The sequence below is a fragment of the Scylla paramamosain genome, chromosome 3 (genome assembly GCF_035594125.1).
Source record: "Scylla paramamosain isolate STU-SP2022 chromosome 3, ASM3559412v1, whole genome shotgun sequence".
Lineage (NCBI taxonomy): Eukaryota > Metazoa > Arthropoda > Malacostraca > Decapoda > Portunidae > Scylla > Scylla paramamosain.
The window spans coordinates 21,295,063-21,318,557 of NC_087153.1; the positions used below are offsets into that span (position 1 = coordinate 21,295,063).

Consider the following 23,495-nt stretch of genomic DNA (forward strand, 5'->3'; position numbering starts at 1 on the left):
AAATATCATTAATTACGAAAAGAGAGAGAGAGAGAGAGAGAGAGAGAGAGAGAGAGAGAGAGAGAGAGAGAGAGAGAGAGAGAGAGAGAGAGAGAGAGAGAGAATAGAGGAAAACCTAGACCAAAACACAATTATATAATTACATATCAATTACTAACGAAATAGCAACAATAATAACGATAATAGTAATAATAATAATAACAATAATAATGATAATAATAATAATAATAATATTAATAATAAATAATAATAATACTAAGTTAAGGTAATTCAGTATAATTTTTTAAAAAAGGTAGTCGTAGAACACACAAGGGGGAATAATATTCTGGATTTAATTCTTACTAACAGGGAGGAAGCAGTCACGCAGGTAGAGGTTGGCGGACAGCTAGGTAACAGTGACCATAGGGAAATTAGGTACAATTTAGAATGGGAAAAAACTTTTAGAAGCAAAAACACTAGTAAAATACCTGACTTTAGAAGAGCAGATTTTGAAGAATTAAAAAGGTACCTCCAAGGAGTGGACTGGCAAAGGATGCAGGGTGAGGTCAGGTCAGGGACGGAGTTCAGAGAGATAAGGCAGGATGAGAGAGGTGAGGTGAGGCGTGAGGGTGTAGGACAAGAGGAGGGAAGATGTGTCCGGAAGAGGCGGAGGAAAGAGGAAGGGGGGAGTTTGTGTGTGTTGGAATGTCAGGTCATGCTGAAATGAGAGAGGTGAGGTCAAGGCGAGTAGATGAGGGAGTGGAGAGGATGGTAGGGGCCGAGATGAGGGGATTAGGTGAAGTAAATGTAGATGAATTGTACAAATATTTCGTAAAGTTCATACAGGTCAGTTAGCAAATATCTCGTATTGAGCAGTAAGATCACAGAAAAATTACCCTAAATGGATGACTGCTGGGTAAAACATTATATAGGGCGGAAGAGAAGTATATATATATATATATATATATATATATATATATATATATATATATATATATATATATATATATATATATATATATATATATATATATATATATATATATATATAAGAAATTAAGGTCAGGTGAAGTTTTAAGGTCACAATATAATGGATTAGTTAGAACAGTCAGGAAGTTAACGAGGAAAGCAAAGGGCAATTATGAATTAAAGGTAGCCAGGCGAAGACGGACCAGGACGAAGAATAAGGGTACTATAGGTCCATTAAAGGCAGCAGATGGGGAGCTGGTTAGTTCTGGGGAGGAGATTAGTAAGATTCTGAATGAGTATTTTATAACTGTCTTCACCCAGGAAAACATACAGGATATGCCAGATAGTGAACAGGTGTTTAGAGCAGATGAGAATGAGAAGCTGACATATTTCCATAACTGAGGAGATAGTGGAACAGGAGATAGATAAGCTAAAAACTTCAAGTCACCAGGACCTGATGAAATATATCCCAGAGTACTTAAGGAATGCAAAGAGATTATTTTATTAGAGAGCCGTTAGTTTCTGTCTTTGGGAAATCACTTGAGTCGGGTGAGGTACCAGTAATGTGAAGGCAGGCTAATGTAGTACCCATCTCTAAGGAAGGAGATAAAACCTTAACTTCAGCTGTAGGTAAAATATTAGAGTCAATAATAGCGAGGAACATTAGGGAACATTTAGACAAACATGACTTGATAAATCAGTCACAGCATGGCTTCACGAAGGGGGAAGTCTTACCTGACAAACTTGTCAAGTTTTTACAGTAAAGTGTAAGAAGCAGCAGATAATGGTAATAGTTATGACATCTTATATCTGGACTTTAGTAAAGCCTTTGACAAGGTACCCCATCAGAGGCTCCTGAGAGAGGTTAGGGCACACGGGATAGATGGGAGGGTGATAGGCTGGATAAGGTCATGGCTAAGCGACAGGCGACAAAGAGTTGTTTGTAATAAACGGCTCTAAATCCGAGTGGGGTGCCACAGGGATCATCAGTATTAGGGACATTGTTGTTTTTAATATAGTATACATCAATGACTTGGATAGTGGAATTAGTAGTGATGTTAGTAAATTTGCGGTTGACACAGATAGGTAAGATTAGGTCAGAATCGGATGCCATCGCCTTGCAGGCAGATTTAGATAAGATTTAGGAGTTATATAGCTCTGAACTCCGTCTTGAGAAACAGGTGAAATAGGGTACTAGGATTCATTTTTAGGAGTGTTAAAAGTAGAAGGCCGGAAGTGATATTAAAGTTTTATACTTGGCGCTCGCTGGTCAGACCTCATGTAGACTACGCTGTGATATAGGTCTCTATTAGACATATATAGATCAGTACAGAGGAGAATGACTAAAAGGATACAGGAGATGAGGAGTATTCCTTACGAGGCGAGATTGAAGCTGTGTTAAATTTACATTCTTTAGAAAGATGTATTTTATATAGATCAGTACAGAGGAGAATGACTAAAAGGATACAGGGGATGAGGAGTATTCCTTACGAAGCGAGATTGAAGCTGTTAAATTTACATTCTTTAGAAAGATGTTATTTTAAGTGGGGACCTGATACTTTTATTAAAAAGTAAGTCTTTTTAAGTGGTATAAGCAAAATTGTTAGGATCAGCAACCAGGGTAGAGAACAAGAAATAATGGGTTCAAGCTTGAAAAATTTAGGTTTAGGTTTGGTTCTCAGAGTGGTAGATGAGTGGAACGGACTCGGTAAATCAAGTTTAACAACGTTAGTGCTAGGACACTAGAGAGCTTTAAGAGAAGATTAGACAGGTTTATGGATGGATTGGGATAATAAATAGAAAATAGGTAGGTATATTTCATACAGGGACTGCCACGTGTAAGCCTGGTCGCTTCTTGCAGCTTCCCTTATTTCTTATGTTCTTATGTGTGTAGTCATGCACGTGGAGGCATCCCCACTCACTCACTCTGCTTCTTTCCACTTTGACCAAGAACGGTCTGAAGCAATCCACTCCAGCTGACGAGAATGGTGCCAGCATGGGGGTTACTCTCGGTCCTCAGGCAGGTGGTGTATGTGGAATCCAGTAAGTGTGACGTAACATGCTCCCATCCTGCGTGAACTGTCAAGTAAAGTCCTCATGCACTCTTGTAGAATCAATTTTGTGATATGATGATCTCTCTCCGTATGAGCATGGAAATGGGATACCGACTTGTAGCAGGCAACGGTGCGTGGTCCAGCCGTCCACATGGAGTATAAAATCCACCCTCACCCATGAAGGGTTCCACTCGACAGATCGAATGTTTCCTCTGTAGTTTTTTTTCTTTGACTTTGACTTTAGGATGTTCATCTCCTCTTTGCACGTTGTGGTTTGAACAACTCTTAATATCACCATCTCAGCCTGTTTAATCTGAAATGATGCAGTTGGTAAGTGATAAAACATCTCCCATGTCCTCCCGCCTGTAGCATCGGGGAACTTGAAAGACCGTCAGTCCTGGTAACTCCTCCAGCCAAGCCAACCAATTAGGACCTGTGGTGATTTAGGAGGGGGTCATCCATCCTTCCTTATCGGCTGCACTCGTCCTGAAAGATCATCGCCTTCGCCTTAATCATTACAGGACTGACCAGTCCAAGAGGGTCATGAACGGAGCTGCTCACCCTCAGTACTCCCCTCACAGCTAGTTGATTGACTGATCCCTTTCCAGATCCCGTTTTGTAGCCAGTGCGTCCTTACTCAGATCTATTCTTATTCCTGTCTCTCTCTGTAGGACACAGTACTGTACTATGTCTCCTTATGGTTACTACTAACTAACCCACTTAGCAGAAATCCTCTCTTTGTGAGCCGAAGATCGCGAGTAAATCTGGAGGCCTTTTCGGTGGAGGGTACTGAAAGAAGTAAGTTGTCCACGTACAAGCCCCTCCATGTTCAGTAACTACTAGCTATGCGATATTCTTCCTCACAGTCGGTCAAAGTTCGTTGCAATGAGTAAGCAGCACAGGAGGGACTCCATACACACCCGAAAAGACATACCCGTCATTCGGTAGGCGCGCCGTACCCTCCTTAGGTCCCCATCTTTCCACCAAAGGAATCTCTTAAGGAGTCTCGGTGAAGAGGGGTCACGCCAGCTTGATGAGAAACATTGCCTTCACATCAGCCATCGCGGCAATCCGTTCACTTCGGAAACGCAGAAGGGCACCCACCAGTTTGCTATTTAGGTCAGGAACCTGCATCACTCAGTCTTTGAGGGAAACGTTGTTGTACTTCGCTGCGCAAACAAAGCCTTCACTTTCTCAGGTTTGTTTGGGTTCATGAGTGGATGGTGAGGCAGGCACCAGGTTACTCCTCGTGGTCCTTCACGTTCAGACGCTGGCATCGCTCTTTAACAGCAATTGTTCTCTCTCTCCTGCATATCGTCGTCTGAAGTCCGAATCCCTAGCGAGGCGTCGTCTGTCCCTTCAAGCGTTTCTGCGCCATCTCGTTGTTGTTGTTTGGCAGATCCGGTTCTGCATCTCAAAATGGTGTGGGTAATTCGTAATGGCCGGCTACCGCTCTGGTGGTAGATGTCCATAGTTGCAACACTTACTTGTCTTCCAGCAACATGCGAGTTCTCACCCGCTGAATGCCACGTGCCTCTTCACCCTCCCAGAGTTTTCGTACTAAAGACATCGCCGGGCATTCGCGGGCTATCCCCATACTTGCGTCTTGGCTCCCTGATTCTGCTCGGTGCTTACAACCACCCCGTAGGGTTGGAGACACGAGATGGTATCTGGGAAGCGTGAGAGCAGCGAATAACTGAGAATTCGCGAGGAGAATTTTGTGAATAATTAATTACTACTGTAAATTGCGCACGAAATAAAACTCCACCTCACTTCATATTATGGTTTTCACATTAAAGGCAACTTGAACTTAACCTGTTCCCCCTGCCCATTACCCTGCTATAATATTACGTTGCATACTACAAAGTTTCACAAGCTGAACTAACAAACCCATACTACTTATCCATACATACACTCTTGGTTTCTCCATCCGTTTGCTGATCAGCCCCGTCCTCTTTGCCTCTCCAGTCCCTACTGGTTAGTAAAGGAGGCGGCTTCTGATAAAGTGGTGAATGTTAAACGTTTAAGATGGCAACCCACGAGGACGACACGGTGCGAACGTTGAAGACTGCTCGTCAGCAACATATTGAGCAATTAATTAATTATTTTCATCCACCTCAAACGTTCGCACCTTCCTGTCGTCCTCGCGGATTGCTTCTGTTTGCCGCAGAAGCAAGCGTCCCTCCTTCACCTCGCTAGGACTGAGAAAATAAGAGAGGACGGCTGGTCAGCAAACATTAACATGGAACGCGGCGTCCGCCGCTCTTCACCCAGGTTGCTCAGACAGACAGCGGAGGGGGACTGGAAGGGCAGCGACTCCCGGAACATGGACACCTCTAGGCGACGATCACAACACCGCTCACACGCCTGGCTGGGTAACAAGTCATGTTAGGCTGAGAAAACTAGCAATGATAGGGAAAGAGGTGGGGAAAGAAATCGATTTTAAGTAAGTCTTTGGTAAGCAAGCGGCTGTGGTTCGTAAACACTGTTTGAGAGGACAGACTAGGTCCCAGGGGAGGAGAAGAGGGAGAGAGAAAAGAATGACGGTGTAAGTGCTCTGTACAGAGGATGGAAGGTGAAGCAGAGAATCGACAATACTGAGAGAGAGAGAGAGAGAGAGAGAGAGAGAGAGAGAGAGAGAGAGAGAGAGAGAGAGAGAGAGAGAGAGAGAGAGAGAGAGAGAGAGAGAGAGAGAGAGAGAGAGAGAGAGAGAGAGAGAGAGAGAGAGAGAGAGAGAGAGAGAGAGAGAGAGAGAGAGAGAGAGAGAGAGAGAGAGAGAGAGAGAGGAGGAGGAGAGGAGAGAGAGAGAGAGAGAGAGAGAGAGAGAGAGAGAGAGAGAGAGGAGAGAAATATTAACAAAAATAACAAACAATTTCCCTACATTCCCGCGTCTCCTCGGTGCATTTTCGGTGGAATTTAAAAGCAGCACGACCACGCCCCCGGTTGTGTTGCTGTGATGCTAGTAATGACTGGCGGGGAACACAAAGGAAGAACGAAAAGCAGGAAACGTGTTGGCTCTCTCTCTCTCTCTCTCTCTCTCTCTCTCTCTCTCTCTCTCTCTCTCTCTCAGTATTGTCGATTCTCTGCTTCACCTTCCATCCTCTGTACAGAGCACTTACACCGTCATTCTTTTCTCTTTCCCTCTTCTCCTCCCCTGGGACCTAGTCTGTCCTCTCAAACAGTGTTTACGAACCACAGCCGCTTACCAAAGACTTACTTAAAATCGATTTCTTTCCCCACCTCTTTCCCTATCATTGCTAGTTTTCTCAGCCTAACATGACTTGTTACCCAGCCAGGCCGCTAACCAAAGACTTATTTAATCGACAATACCGAGAGAGAGAGAGAGAGAGAGAGAGAGAGAGAGAGAGAGAGAGAGAGAGACTGCAGTGATAAGAATTTTGAAAATTTGTTTTTTCATTACGTAAAAATTATCATTCGATACTCTGAATTGAGTGAAAGAACGAAGGGTCACAACTCAGAGTAAAGAAAATTTAAATTACCAATAACGGTAATATGTGAAACTCAGTAAATGAGAAAGGAGACAGGGTTGCAAGGAAGCAATGGGAGGGAACTGAAGCCCATATTGCCCTAAAGAAAAATAGGCTGTCAGCACACATCACTTCCCATCATTAATCATCATTCCCTCACAACGTCATATCCATTACTCCCATCACTAATCATCACGCCATTATCCAACCTCCCGTGACCTCCATCACTCCAGCACCCATCATTGACAATCACATCACCTCTGCTCCTCCATCACTGTCACTCTCACACCCCCCGCCACCTCCAGCACCATGCGTCAACCTTTTTTCACTCACTGAATAATATCAGCATCATCCTCATCTATCGCCACCTTTCTCCCCTCATCATCACAAGTCATTCACATTATTACCTTTACCGCATGTACAGGAAGCTTCAGACTTCCAACCAATCATATTTACGCCTCCTAATAAACTTGGAGTTGACATGGTAAGAGGCTAGAAATATTGGTGGAAATAGAGGTAAAGAAGGTGCGTTTCATTTGAAGGCCGACTGTACCTTGTGTGTATCACTGTACCATTCATTATCTCTCACTACCTTTGTGTAACCACCACCACATCAAGAAAACATTTCACCACTGCAGCCTGACATCACTACCCACACCACACCATAATATAACTAATGATCAGCAATATTTGTGGCTAAAACTGTAGGTTAATAATACTCAGCACTCCTTACTACCAAGGGACAGAACCCCATCCAGTAGATATTCCTAATCCTAAATGACAGCTGCTAGAAAAGAGCCGTAGTGTGTGAGGAAATTAACATGATTATCGGAGCGAAAAAAAAATAAATAAAAACGGAGAGAAAAAGAAGACAGCAATAAAAGTCAATGAAAAAGGTAAAAAAAAAAAAAGTAAAACACAGTACACAGGTGAAAGTTAACTGAAAGATACCACGGCAAGGATGGAGATGGGGGGTGGTAGACTTGCAAGGGGAGAGAATAATAAATCTAGGCACAGGAATAGGGAAAGATTATATATAATGTCCACGGTTTTGCTGAAAATTGTCATTCTTTCGGAAAATTGCGATTATTAAAAAAAAAAAAAACATCGCTTGCGGAATAACGAATGAACTGCTACACATCACCTGTTACAGGATAAAAGACAGCAGCAGCAGTTGTGGCTGTAGGGTTCCAGGGTGCCATGACAGCGACGCATGTGGGAATGCAACGGCGAGGACTGCAATGAAGTTCGACAGGTAACTGAAAAAAAAAAAAATGGAACGTCAAAAGAGAAAACCAAAAATAGTACAAAACAATAAGCAAATACACAATACTCGTCAAACACACACACACACACACACACACACACACACACACACACACATTATTCTATCAGCATCTTGTTCTCTCTTCAAAGCCTTAAAAATTAAAACAACTTGGAGTGAAAAGAGAAGACAAAATGGAGAAAAAGGTTGAAAAAAAACATGAAAATCTGGTTGGAATCTGAAACCGAACAAAAAATGTACAAGAAATTTACACAATCATAAAATGCATAAATATGAAGGCTTTTAAATCTTTGTAAAGTTACAGTAACTCAAAAGAAAAGTGAGAGAGAGAGAGAGAGAGAGAGAGAGAGAGGGGGGGGGAAGATGGCAGCCTAAACGAGCGGTGAAGAATACGGGAAAAAGAGAAAGCTTTGCCTTGAAACTCAGCAATGAAGCTGCCGGCAGCACCAACAGCAGCCGTGGTGGCGAGGCGGCGGCGTGTGACGGAGAGCAAGACAAGTACCGTCAAGACGAAGAAAGAATGAGGAAGTAAGTGAAGACAATACGTTTACGTGCAAGAAGCAAGAATCCCTAAAGGAGGACAGTAAAAAGGAGGATGTGGATGACAGGATGACCTTCAGACTGCTACAGGACTATACCACCCACAGGCACGCATGTACACTAACTATCCTTTCTTAATTAAATATTGTTCTCTCGGTATCCTGCTCTCTCGCTTCAAACCTTTAAAAGATTAATCAGCAAAAACGAAAACCGAGAAAGAAAATGGAGAAAAAAAAATGGAGAGAAAGAATGTGAGAGAAAAGTTTCATCAGAATCTGATTCCGAAAAAAAAAAAAAAAAAAAACATACGGAGAGATCATATTACAAAACATTCTACAAGAGTGCATGAGAACTTGACAGTTGACACAACAGGATGGGAGCATGTTATGTCACAATTACTGGATTCCTCCAAACTGTCGCAACAACAGGACTCCTCAACTACACCGACAAACACACCTGCCTAAGGACCGAGTAACGCCCATGCTGGCACCATTCTCGTACACTGGAGTGGATTACTTCAGACCGTTCTTGATCAAAGTGGAAAGAAGCAGAGTGAAGTGTTGGGGATGCCTCCACGCACATGGCTACGCGAACGGAGCTCGACTAGATTTGCCATTATTTACCATTGACTTGTTAGTACAGACAACGGGACGAACATGACTGGAGCGGAAAAGGAACTGAAGACGTCCATGCAACGATGAATGAGAGAGAGAGAGAGAGAGAGAGAGAGAGAGAGAGAGAGAGAGAGAGAGAGAGAGAGAGAGAGAGAGAGAGAGAGAGAGAGAGAGAGAGAGAGAGAGAGAGAGAGAGAGAGAAAAAAAAAAATTTGGGATGCATGTCTTGAAACTCACCAATAAATAAAGCTGACGGGGAGAGGTGGCGGCGAGTGACGAGGAGCAGGACAAGGACCACCAAGACAAAAGAGAAAGGAATGATGAAGTAGCAAAAGAAAAAGAATGAGGAAGTAGTATGTGAGGTATCGTCCCTAGCTATCGCCTGACAAGCTAATTTTCGCTTTGCACTCCGATGCCAAGGATTCCTAACTTTTTCACTGCTATTTGGCACACTGAGACATCTCTTCTTGTTTGACAGCCACCTCCAAACATTATACTGGGTAGAAATTACAGAACATACTCTTTAATCCCCTCGTTTCTTGTACACGCTCACAGATATTTCATACATTGTTTCTAGTGCTGTGAATTGCTGTATGTTGCAGTGAAAATTAATTAATAAGCGAGCAGTTACTGATCTCCCTGAACAAGAGAACGAGGTGAGGTGTGTGAAAAATCTCAGTCATACATATAGAGGCGATCATGAAGAGGGAGCAGATATATTCTCCCTGACCTCCTCCTACATGGAAAACAGGATGAGATGAGTGGTTTAAGAAAAATCCCAGGCTTACTCACTGATCAGGATGCCATGAACTCTATGCTTTTCCTGAGGTGTATACATATATAGCTCGCTTTGGTCTAACACGTGATCTCCAAGACCGTGGTGGTGAACATTACACGCAGATATTGTTCTCTCGGTATCTTGCTCTCTTGCTTTAACGCTTTAGAATTTATTCAAGAAAAATAAATGGAAGCTGAGAGAAAGGAAATGGGGACAAGAAAAGCATGAGAAAAAAAATCACGTAAATAAACACGATATTTTTAGATAATTTATTACAAAACAAGAGAGAAAGAGAGAAGAGAGAGAGAGAGAGAGAGAGAGAGAGAGAGAGAGAGAGAGAGAGAGAGAGAGAGAGAGAGAGAGAGAGAGAGAGAGAGAGAGAGAGAGAGAGTGGTGAAAGTGGTGAAAAGAAAGAGAAAGGGGAAGGGAAAGATGACAGCCTAAACGAGCGGTGAGGAATACAGGAGAGAGGGAAAAAAAAGGTTTGGGACGCAAGGCTCACCAATAAAGTTGACGCAGCATCAACAGGGACTGTGGTGGCGTGTGGTGAGGTGGCGAGGAGCTGGACGAGGACCATCACGACTGAAAAGCAAAAGGATGAAGAAGTAAAAGGAGACGACGATATGTGTAAGTTCATGCAGAAAAGGAAGCAGAAAACTCAGGGACAAGAAAAGGTGGAGGTTGACAAAGAGGACGTGGATAACAAGAGAAAATGTTAAGATTGCAACGACGCGCTCCCCGTCACCCACCACCCTTCCCACCCCCCTAACACACACACACACACACACACACACACACACACACACACACACAACCACATTCCTTCACTAAATACTGTCCCCACCCCACCACACACAAGTCTTCTGTCCACTAGCCAGAACACACACACACACACACACACACACACACACACTTCCTCTCACCACTGCAACGCACGCAAGCATACGACTCGCAAACCGAGTCTCTTGAAACTAGAAGTGCAGCAGGAATAAAAGCGGAAGACGAGAATAACAAAGCGTTGAGGAAGGGAAAGATGAACAGGCAATCTGTAAAGGGGGAGAAAGCAACATTAACAAAGATTTACTGAATCTCTAAAGTTTGCCTCTAGTGACTTACGGTGAAATTAGGAACTTTTGTGTGTGCTTTCGAACACTCACCCACTTTCCAATTGGTCTTAAAATCATGGTTTCCAGGAAAATCTATGAAAAATGTATATAGTGCAAGAATTTAAAAATAGCAACAGAAATCAACGGACTGTTCCATTGCCTTAGAATACAAGATGAAAAAGACAACACAAGTGCAGAGGCAACCGAGAAATTGTGGCTGGATGGTTGAAGTGCATAAAAGAAGGAAACAAACGAACCAGGACAGCAGTTTACATGAGGAAAGAGAATGAAACACGAACAAAGAGCGAGAGAAGGATGAAATGCATCAAGTGTTAACCAAACAAAACTTAATATCACGTAAAGTTTACAATCTCTTAAAATCCTGTTTCTTAAGAACCGCTGATAACACTAAACAATATATACACGAGCGAGCAAATGTGGCTATTGAATTTTAATACAACTTGCGATGAGAGCTGTAAAACTCATCCCCGACACACACACAAAAAAAAATAAAAAATAAATAAATAAAATATAAAAAATAAATAAATAAAATAAAATAAAATAAACAATAATAATAATAATAATAAAAAAAAAAAATAATATATGTAGATAAATAAATATGCAAATAATATATGTAGATAAATAAATATGCAAACTATTTAATAATAATAATAATAAGCGAATAAATTAATAAATAGTATATTCATTAAGTATAAAATACTTGTCATAGCAACGGCATCGGTAGTAAAAGACGATGAAGTGTGTGTGTGTGTGTGTGTGTGTGTGTGTGTGTGTGTGACCACACACCGGGACAGCGAGGTCACAACCCCTCGGGTTACATCCCGTACCTACTTGCTGCTAGGTGAACAGGGGCTACACATTAAGAGGCTCACCCATTTGCCTCGTCGCTCCCGGGATTCGAACCCAGGCCTTCTTGGTTGAGAGCCGAGCGTGCTAACAACCACTACACTACGCGGTGTGTGTGTGTGTGTGTGTGTGTGATACAAGGAAGAATATGAGAATAGAAAAATACGAGAAAAATTAAGAAAATCCAAATAAAATGTGGAAGAGGAAAATACACACGTACAAACACACAAAATAAAATAGAATAAGAAATAATAATGTGAATAAAAAGCACGAGAAGAAAAGAAAAGAAAACAGACGACAAAATATTGCAACGAAGGAAAAAAAAAAAAAGTCACCGTACAAAAGCGAGTAGCAGTACACTAGGCGGAGGAAGAGAAAGGGGAATAACAGAAAACGGGAAGGAGAGGGATACTGCAGAAACCCGCTCGCCACGCCACACGTCGTCGTCGTCGTCGCCGCCGCTGCCGCCGCCGCTCACCACAGCCACACGCACTGCCAACTTTCATGTCTCCTTGTTCCGGTTTCCTGTTACAAACCAAAGAAATTTGTGTAATCTCTAACACTTATAATTGCTTAATTTTCTGTGTTAACAAGAACTATACCAAATGTTTGAATACGTATCGCAAGAGTTGAAGCTCCTATTATTATATTTGGTAAACAGGTGGTATACGTATCACAACCATCTAAAAGCGTTCATTCGTTATTGTTGTTGTTCCGTAATCCTCGTCAATAACAAATAACTGACTGCCTAATTATTTCAAGGACTTGAAAACTTGCACCGAGGCAGCAATGGAGTAAATATACTAGCAGCTTTTGGAAGTGAAACAAGAAATTATAAAGATCTGCGTAATTTATCACACGTACGAGTAAGCGATAACAGAAAACTGAAAGGGAATCGACGAGAGGCAGACGCTGACAGAGAATGAAAGACAGACAAGAGATAGACAAAGGGGGCGAGGCACAGACAGGCAGACAGACAGACAGACAGACAGACAGAGAAGGTGGCGGCGGATGAAAAAAAAAAAAAAGACGCAAAGGTGGGGATCATAACAGAGGGTTAGTTAAAGAAAGAAAAGAGGGAAAGGGAAAGAGAAACATTCAGGGCAGAAGTTGGAAGCGCGAAGAGGATGATGAAAAATATATCAGCGAGACGCACGTCGCGTACATTGCCAGTATTCAAGGAACTTTTAACATTAACAAGCATCACGTAAATTATAATATTTTAAACCATGAATCACCAGAAGGACGATTTACGATTAATTCCGAAATAGTTGGGAGGCAATTCTAGGAGGGAGGGAGGAAGGGAAACGAAGAGGGGGACGAGGAGGTGGAGGGACGAGGAGAGAAAGTAGGGAAGGAGAAGAGGAGGATGGGGATGGAGGCGTGGAGAAAAGGAAGTAACTAGTTAACGAGTAAAGGAGGAAACACGTGAATCAGGGGGGAAACGAGGGACCGAATGACCCTTGAAGAGCTTGTATCCTGTAATAATAATAATAATAATAATAATAATAATAATAATAATAATAATAATTAGTAGTAGTACCACCAGTTAATACCACCAAATTACCATGAAAAGAAGCGATAATGAAGCCAAGTACATCTAACTTAGCCATCTAACATTCCCTTACTCCCCTCCCCACCCTCTCCTCCTTCCACGATGCACAACTCTCCATCCACCTGTGAAGGAAATAAATCTCTGAAGAGGGAGAGAGGAAAGGAGAGAGAGAAGTGGTAGACAGGAGACAGCAAACGAACAAGAGAACGAAATTTATCATCTTGACGTTTAGAGCGGAGGGAGGGAGAAGGAAAACGGTGGAATGCTGCAAGAAACGAACTGACAGGCAAAGAAAGAACAGTGGAGGAGGAGAAAGGAGGAGAGAGGAAAGAAGCAAGAAGTAACAGAGGCCAGCAGGGGGTAGAGTCTGAGGAAGGAGGCACGGGTGGAGGCAGGGAAGGTGGCAGGGGGCAGGATGGAAAGAAGATGAAGGGTAATAATTGTAAACCTATTGGAAAAATTATCAATGTTCACGTGATACTGGGAATACTACCAAATATTTTAAAATCTCACTATTGATGCAGGAACAAATTAACTTGAGAAGAGGCAAGAGGGAAGATAGAGAAGTACATAAAGGAGTGTTTGGAAGGGTGCAAAACGAGGAACGAGTGAAGGATGGAGGAAGAGAACAAGGAAGCAGTGAGGGAGGAGGAGAAAATGCGAACGAGAAGCGAGGAAGAAAACAAGCAAACTGGAAATGATGGAGGGACGTAAAGAGTCTGAGTACCATTACCAACATTTTAAAAAATAAAATAGATATACGTGTATCTTGGAAATATGAAAACAAAACTTACCCATAAAAATCATGAAAACTACATAAAAACTGTTTAAGAACTACATCCAACTTGGAAATATGAAACAAAAACTTATCAAAGTTATCTATAAACATCATGAAAACTAGTACACACACACACACACACACACACACACGCTTGCAAGGAGATAAGCAAACTTCCACTGTTTAATACAAGGCTTGAAACTCACCTGAACAAGACGTTGCAATGACACCGGATCGACAGTGACAGTGTGGCGTGTGTGTGTCCTTGTTCGTGTGGAGAGGAGTGGTGGAGGACAAGATAAAAGATGAGAACGAGGAGAAAGAAAATTAAAATCGAGAAGCGTTGAAGCAGCAGAAAAAGGAAGAGGAGGGTGAGCCCCATCTGCAGATGTAAGGTGAGGAACACAAGGCCGGCGGAGAGGGCGAGGATGATGATAACGATAACGATGGAAAGGCAACGAGGAGGAAGAGGGACACGAGGACAAGCGTTAAAAAAGACTAAAGGGGGAAAAGAAAGGAGGAGCAGGAGGAGTCAAAGGAAGCTACACCACCGCTCCTCGCCACCACGACACACACACTGAAAAATGGGAAGTCCCTCAGGCTCGACCCTTCATCGCCTCGAGCTCACGTCTCGAAACCTAAGAAAGTTCGAACAGCAAAAATAGCAATCCCATCTTTTCTGAAACGGACTCTGACCTGTACCGAAAACCTTGTACTGTGCCTGTACATCAGTCGCAGTTTAACAGTTTATTAAAGAAAGGTTGGTTACAAAACAGTGCATAGGGGCGCACGAACATAGGTTGGGGATTAATAACACTACAGAAAAAAAACAAAACAATAAATAAAAGCACTGCAAGAGAACTGGGCACTCAGGCTTGTTATTTTTGTATTGTGGTTTATGAAATGTTACGGGGGATATTCGTTTTATTTTTGTGTTATATATAATTGTATATTACAATAGTTAAGTTTTTGTTATTATTAACGACTTAATGATGTGATATGAGGAATATTTATGATTCCATGTTACAGGCTATTGTAATGTGAAACTTCATTGATGATTTATTACCGATTACCGTTGTGTTATTTTGTTAGGATGGGGGAGATGAGCTTATCGCTGCCGATTCCATTAACAAACATATGCTGCTGCTGCTGCTACTACTGCTACTACTATTACTACTACTACTACTACTACTACCGATATTACTACTACTACTACTACTGCTACCGATATTACTAACACCATCATCACCACCATTACTACTACTACTACTACTATTACACTACTATTATTATCAATATTACTACCACCACCACCATCACTACTACTACTACTACTACTACTACTACTACTACTACTGGTTTTAGGGTGATTCGTCCCCGGGTGAAATGTCCCGGTTGATTCATCCCCGGGGTATTCATCCCTGGAGGATTCGAACCCTAGGGTTATTTGTCCCCTAGGGTGATTCGTTCCCTTGGCTGTATTTTTGTCGCGTTAGTTACGAAACTCCATTACTACGTCAAGATCCGACCATCAATGTGTGTGTGTGTGTGTGTGTGTGTGTGTGTGTGTGTGATGTTGTGTGAGTGTGTTGTTCTAATCATGGTTTGATACGTCATGTTGTTAGCTTGACTACCGTTCACTGGTTCGATTTTCTATTTTCACTTTTCAGTACGTGGGCCACCACAATCAGAGCAACATGCCGCACACAATCCTATCAAGCCGTGGCAGGGAAAAGCTTGTTGATGATCTTAACTTCATCTACGCTGCACAGAAGAAAAACGCCGATGGAACCAAGCAATACTGGCGATGTGAGGTTACTGCATGCAAGGCTCGTGTTCACACAACAGTAGGGGATGAAACCTTCACTATCGTGAAAACTGTGAACGAGCACAATCATTCCACGACTGCTGCAGCTGTGAAGGCGAGGGAGGCCATGGTCGAGCTGAAAGCTGATGCTACTTCTACTCAAGAATCTTCTCGTGCTTTGGTGGCTAACGTTTTGTCAAAAGTGGATGAACATTCACTGGCTCATGTGCCGTCCACATCTACTACGAGCCGCTACGTGGGGTAGTGACGACAGGACGCTCAACAAGCTCCTCCAATTCCCCTGACTCGCACTGGCTATGTTATTCCTGAAGAGTCCACCAAGTTAGGAGTCGGGAGAGATGTTTTTTATTTCATTTTTTTTCTTTATTCTTCAAGTTTCTTTTTTTTTACACGCACTATATACATATATTCAGGAACATATATTCTTTTTTTTTTTTTTTCTTTATTTCATCCTCTTGAACAAGCTACGGTTTTCACACTTATATACATAATTTTATTATAAAATATTCTTCTTCTTTTTTCTTATTTTTTTTTCTTTTTAGCGTTTTTTTATTTAATGATTTTCTTCACATATCTTTTTCACATTTCTTCGTATTTTCGTTTTCCTTCGTGTAATTTCATTCTCTTGGATGAATCCATCCATAATTGTTACATTTTTTTTTTCTCTGCATTTTTTTACAAACACGTCCATTGTTTTACATTTGTTTTTCTTGCCGCATGAAAAGCAAGGCTCAAGTTTATGTAGGAAAAAAAGTTAATTTATCCTCTCCATCAAATTAACTTTTTCACACATGCTTCAATAATTTTACTACATTTTTTCCTTTTTCTTTTTTGTCCTTTTCAAGTTCCGTTTTTCCCATTGATATACATAACCTTACTAATTTTTTTTTTTTTTTTTCTGTTTTATTTTTTTACGTTACGGTTTTCACACACATACATAATTGTATTACAATATCTTGTTTTTCTTCTTTATTTATTCTTTTTTATTTTTATTCACATTTTTACGTTTTTATTTTTTCATTCTCTTGAAAGATATATTTTTCACATATTTCACATTTTCTTTTCCTTGTTTTCCCTCTCGGACAAATCCCGCTGTTCACACAAACATCCACATTGCGTATTTATTTCCTTTATTTTTTTCACAAATGCATCCATTATTTTGGTTTATATTTTGTTGGTTTTTCTTTTCCTGTTTTAATTCTTTTTGGGGAACGTTTTTCACACACATATGTAAAATTTTAATACATTATTTTCTTTTTTTCGTGTTTTTTTTTATTTCACAGAGAAAATGTTCATCCTGCGTGACAAGCAAAGCTCACATTCTTGCAGGAAAACACAATTCATCCTCTTCTTCACGCTGTCTTTCTTTTTTTTTTTATTTATTTCACAGAGAAAATGTTCTTCCTGCGTGACGAGCAAGGCTCAGATTCTCGCAGGAAAACACACAATTCATCCTTTTCTTCACGCTGTCTTTCTTTTTCACACAGGCATCCTTAATTTTACTGCATATCTTATTTTTTTTACTTTTTTCTTTTCTTTTTTTGTAATTTTCAGGTTTTGTTTTCCATACATAATTTTACTACCTTCTCCTTTTTTCCTATTTTTTTTTTTTTTTTTTTTGTTTTATCCTCTTGATCAAGTTACGCTTTCCACACAAACATTGATAATATTATTACAGCACGTATTTTACTTTTTCTTTGAATTTTTTTTTTTTCTTTTTTTCTTAAACTCTAAGTTACGTTTTTCATTCTTTTTGTGTTATCTTATATTTATTTTTTTTCTTTATTTTTTTCATGATCAAGTTTTTTCTTTCACACATGATATATGCATATTTTTCTTCAACGTTTTTGTTTCCTTTCTTTCATCCTCCTGAGCAAGTTACGGTTTTTATAATTATGCACATAATTATATGAAAGAGAGAGAGAGAGAGAGAGAGAGAGAGAGAGAGAGAGAGAGAGAGAGAGAGAGAGAGAGAGAGAGAGAGAGAGAGAGAGAATGTTTATACTTCACTAAGTAGACATGTATGTACTGTGATGTCCAGGTAACAAAACCCAAAAGACAAGGAGTCCGTGCACCACAACATTTGGTTCTCTTGCGCAACACAAGAGAGCCATGAAAGCAAGGGTGGACTTTGCCGCGGCACAGGCAGCGTCACATCTCAGGCCTGGGCACACAGAGAGCAATGTCTACAGCGACACTGGCACACCTGTCTCAGCAAACACTTTGAGACGCCTGCATGTACTGGATGGCACGATGAAACACCCGCCAAGAGAAAAGTGCGAGGCAAGCAGCCAGCAGAGCGAGGGGCAGGCGCCGTTCTGGAGATGCAGTCATTTGCACTCTTGCTCACACGTCCTTCACATTCATCAACAGCTTTTCATACTTTTTGTTGTTGTTTATAGATAAATGCTCTATGATTGACACGGATCCTTTTTTTTTTCTATCAAAATAAAAGAAAACATTTAAGAAAATATTTTCATACGAATAAAAATGTTTTCTAATAATTATTCTCATAAATATTAATTTTACGACGACTTGTTAAAAAAGTAGTTATTGACAGACATAGAAAAAACGCTCCCCTGCTTGACGAACTACTTCAAACACTGACTGAATTAAAAGGTTGAAGAGTTATGTTGCAATTAGCAAGACCATCTTCTATTTTACATATTTTTATTTTTCTATTTTTTTCTTTTACATAAATCTGGTTGTAACTCCCCATGAACATGTTTCACGACAGTACGCATCTACACAAAAAGTATCATTAAGCTACAGTGATATTTAGTGACGTGAAAACAATACGGGGAAATACCCCAACTTTACACCCACTATTATGGGCCCTCGTGGCCCAGTTGGTAGAGTGATGGACTTTGGAGTTTTGAGTGAGGGACGCCGGGGGTTCAAACCCCACTCAGAACTCACAAGAAACTTCAAGGGCATCCTCTCCAAGAAACTTCAAGAAACTTCAAGGGCATCCTCTCCATCGCCACGTGTGCCTAACAAGCACACAACACCACGTGGTGATGGAGCTTCGTCACCACGTGTGCCTAACAAACACACAATAGGTGACGGAGCTGCCCACGGGAGGTGAGAGAGCAACACCTCCCTGTGCCTCCCACGGGAGGTGAGAGCTGCAAGGGACACTATATTATCAAATAATTATATTGTTATTATTATACCCATTAATACTTCTACTACCCATTAATACTTCTACTACCACTACTACTGCTGTTACCACTACTACTACTACTACTATGTTTACAACCACCCTCGCTAGAGGTAGGATAGATGATTTTTCTTTTTTCTTTATATTTTTTCACATATGAATCCGTTATTTTACTGCTTATTTTCTTCTACCTACTCGCCTCTAGCGAGGGTGGTTGTAAACATAGTAGTAGTAGTAGTAGTAGTAGTAGTAGTAGTAGTAGTAGTAGTAGTAGTAGTAGTAGTGGTAGTAGCAGTAGTAGTGGTAGTAGAAGTATTAATGAGTATAATATATATATATATATATATATATATATATATATATATATATATATATATATATATATATATATATATATATATATATATATATATATATATACTTAATTTTATTACAATATATTTTTTTCATTTTTACTTTCATTATTTTTCTATTTTTTTCTTTCTTTCCTTATTTATTTTTATTTATTTATTTCATTTTTTATTTATTTATTTATTTATTTATTTATTTTATTTTTTTGCAGAAATATAAAGTGCATGAGATTCTGGTGATGGAAGGCTTAAGTACCTTTTGTGGGCCACCTCTCTATCATGTATAGCACGAGAACAAGCTGTGTTAAACCAAAGTTTAGAAGGTTTAGGACGAGAAAAAGAGTGAGCAATATACGCCTCCATGCCAGACACTATCACCTCTGTTATGCGCTCAGCACACAAAGACGGGTCTCTGACACGGAAGCAGTAGTCATTCCAAGGAAAATCAGCAAAATACCTCCTCAGGTCCCCCCAACTAGCAGAGGCAAAACGCCAGAGGCACCTTCGCTTAGGAAGATCCTGAGGAGGGATTGGAGTGATAGGACAAGATATTACTGCATATTTTATTTTTTTTTTACTTTTTCTTTTTTTGTAATTTTCAGGTTTTGTTTTCCATACATAATTTTACTACCTTCTCCTTTTTTTTTCCTTTTTTTTTTTTTTTGTTTGTTTGTTTTATCCTCTTGATCAAGTTACGCTTTCCACACAAACATCGATAATATTATTACAGCACGTATTTTACTTTTTCTTTTATTTATTTATTTATTTTTTACACTAAGTTACGTTTTTCATTCTTTTTTACTTGTATTATCTTATTATTTTTTTTCTTTTCTTTATTCTTTTTTCATGATCAATTTTTTTTTTCTATCAAATGATATATGCATATTTTCTTCAATGTTTTTCTTTCCTTTCTTTAATCCTCCTGAGCAAGTAACGGTTTTTACAATTATGTACATAATTGTATTATCAAATATACTTTTTCATTTTCTATCCTGTCACAAGTCACGCTTTTCACACAAACATCCCAGTCTTCTCCTGTACCTTGTTCCTGTCAGTCATGTCGCCTGTACCTTCTTCATATCAGTTAGCACCACACCAGTAGCATCCTTCATCTGCTTCGCATGATTTACATCCTTTATTGGCTTGTTCCTACTCCTTGGTATCCTGCATGTTCTCTTCTCTCCTCCTGGTGTTTGCAGCTTTTCCAGTAAATCACGACATGCCTCAGCCTTAGTCACCGCCACTGCTTTCCCTGCTAACTTCTTTGCTCTTCTGTATTCCAACTTATTCTGCCTCGTTCCGCTCTGCTCCCACTCTTTCTTGATTTGCTTTGTCCTTTTCAGTGCATTGTTGACGTGTTCACTCCACCACCATTGTTGTCTAGTTGTGCGTGACTTTCCACACGTTTCTCCCAGTACTTCTCTATCCACTCCTCTCAAGATCCCCGCACTCTTCTTCCACCAGTCCTGGAACCGCTCTGTGTTTAGGTTCACTGTGTCTGGCACCTTGGTCTTGAATTCTTGCTTCTTGGCCAGCCTTCAGTGCAGCCCATCGGGTCCTCTACTCATACCTTCTCATTACTTTCCTCAGTCTTCTTAGCCATGCATGCATCACTACCAACCGCTGCTGCCTTTATTGCCATGTGCTCTACAGATTATTTTTTTTTTTATTATTTTCAATTTAATTTTTTTTCTACTTTTATATTTATTTCTTAGCATTTACCGTATCTACTTTTTTTTATTATTTTTCTATTTTTTTTTTTTTTCATTTTCTTTATATATATATATATATATATATATATATATATATATATATATATATATATATATATATATATATATATATATATATATATATATATATATATATATATATATATATATATATATATATATATATATATATATATATATATATATATATATATATATATTTTTTTTTATTTCTTTCGCTTTTTATTTATTTTTTTTTATCTATTTTTCGGCATATTTTTCCAGGAGATCAGCGCTCCCTCCGCAGCGGGACGAGTGGAAGGGAAGCCTGACCGTTACTGTACCGACCCTCAAGGTCAAAGAATAGTCAATGAAGTCCATTACAGCACATAAATTATAGAGCATCCCTCTTCCAAACAAGAAGTCATATGCCTGATCCACTTGAACGGTGTCCACGTCCATCATCAGTGCGCGTGTGCCCTGTCCAAAGTCCAGCGAGATTAGTTGCGGCGGCGGAGCACACCTGCCTGCCCTGTGCATCAACTTTTCCCGGCCGAACCTGGTCACAACAAATGATGCTGCGGCGCCAGTGTCCACCAGTACTGTGAGCGGCTCCTCGCTATCTAGTGTTCGTGCGACAAACGTGTATACTTTCCCTACGAACCCTAGCTCAGGTTTCCGCCGCAGACGTTCAGGGTGGCGGAGAAACAGGCTGCCGCTGCCGTCGGGATGGAACTCTTGCACGATCTCGGCTTCCTCCAGGCGGTTCATGGACATGATTATCATTTCAGCGGAAAAGTGACCCTCCATCTCCTTTGGAAACACCTGTAAGGGCGTGCTGACCTCCACGCCGCCCTTCAGGGTGATCACCACCTCGTCCAGCTTGATCACCTCCAGCCGCAACGTTCCATAAGCCGTGTTAGAGATTACCGTCACCTTCTCCTCATCGCCCGTGACAAGGCCCAATTTTTCGGCCAGTGACACCATCATTATAGTGACAGAAGCGCCGGTATCCAGGAGAACAGTACAAGGGTGGCCGCGCACTGCCCCGTCCACCAGTTGTCCTTCCTCAATATCAATACGACAGTACTCGCTTACATTTCTTTTCGTCCCAGTGGCCAGCTCGGTGTCCACTACCACCCTCAACACGTTGAACCAGAATATCTCCCCCCAATCTTTGGCCTGGCTCTTGTCTTCCTCCGCATCCTGCGTCTTGCTCGTCTTGGGGTGGCTCTCGTGTTCCTTCTTGTCCTGCGTCTTGCTCTTCTTGGGCTGGCTCTCGTGTTCCTTCTTGTCCTGCGTCTTGCTCTTCTTGGGCTGGCTCTCGTCCTCTTCTGTGTCCCGCGTCTTGCTCTTCTTGGGCTGGCTCTCGTCCTCTTCTGTATCCCGCGTCTTCCTTTTCTTGGACTGGCTCTCGTCCTCTTCTGTACCCTGCGTCTTGTTCTTCTTGGGCTGGCTCTCGTGTTCCTTCTTGTCCTGTGTCTTGCTCTTCTTGGGGTGGTTTACGTCCTCTTCTGTATCCCGCGTCTTCCTCTTCTTGGGCTGGCTCTCGTGTTCCTTCTTGTCCTGTGTCTTGCTCTTCTTGGGGTGGTTTACGTCCTCTTCTGTACCCTGCGTCTTGCTCTTCTTGGGCTGGCTCTCGTGGTCTTCAATATCCTGCGTCTTTCTCTTCTTGGCCTTTTTCTCGCCCTCCGTGGCCTTCGTCTTCCCATCTTTTCTATCCTTCCTCTTGTTCTGCTCTCCGTGTTCCATATCCTCTTCACCGCCATCCACCTTCCTCTTTTTGTGGGTGTCATAGTCCTCCACGTCTCCCGCCTTCCTCTTCTTCTTGTTGTGTTGCTTAACCTGTTTGCCATCATACAGCTTCGTGCTGCTCTTGCTGCTCTCACAGCCTTTCATATGGTCTCCCTTGTTCTTGCTGCGATGCTTCATCTCTTTAACGCCTTCCATCTCCGTGTTGGCCCTGTGGCTGCCGCAGTCTTCCATGCTCTCTAACATCCTTTTCTTGCTGGGTTGTTTGGCCTCTTCCTTCCTCTGCGTCTTCGCCTTCTCGCTTAACGTCTCTTGGTCGTTCATTTTTTGCTGCTTCCTCTTCTTGCTTTTGGATCGCGTTGTAAACAGTGGTGCGTGAAAACCTTCACAAGGAAAGCCAGGCATGGCACTGTCTATATATATATATATATATATATATATATATATATATATATATATATATATATATATATATATATATATATATATATATATATATATATATATATATATATATATATATATATATATATATATATATATATATATATATATATATATATATATATATATATATTATAAGTATTCCGTAGTGCATTAAGTTGGAAGTACGTACGTAATAACTTGTTTTCTTTTTGTTGTTGTGTAAATGCAGGCTACTATGGGTTTGAGAGGCC

The 23,495-nt window shown here is 40.9% G+C and overlaps 1 long non-coding RNA gene across 2 annotated transcripts; it reads right to left on the reverse strand.

The window, feature by feature from the left end:
* Positions 1-2,720: 2,720 nt before the first annotated feature.
* Positions 2,721-14,885, reverse strand: LOC135092757 (uncharacterized). 2 transcript variants are annotated; one of them, XR_010263054.1, is made up of 6 exons: positions 14,220-14,885; positions 10,210-10,289; positions 7,635-7,749; positions 5,134-5,369; positions 4,916-4,999; positions 2,721-4,672 (listed from the first exon to the last, which is right to left on the reverse strand). It is a non-coding gene; the product is annotated as an uncharacterized LOC135092757 (long non-coding RNA). The 2 variants fall into 2 exon arrangements; XR_010263052.1 differs by lacking the exons at positions 2,721-4,672; positions 4,916-4,999 and having other exon boundaries at positions 5,014-5,369; positions 14,220-14,875.
* Positions 14,886-23,495: the final 8,610 nt, after the last annotated feature.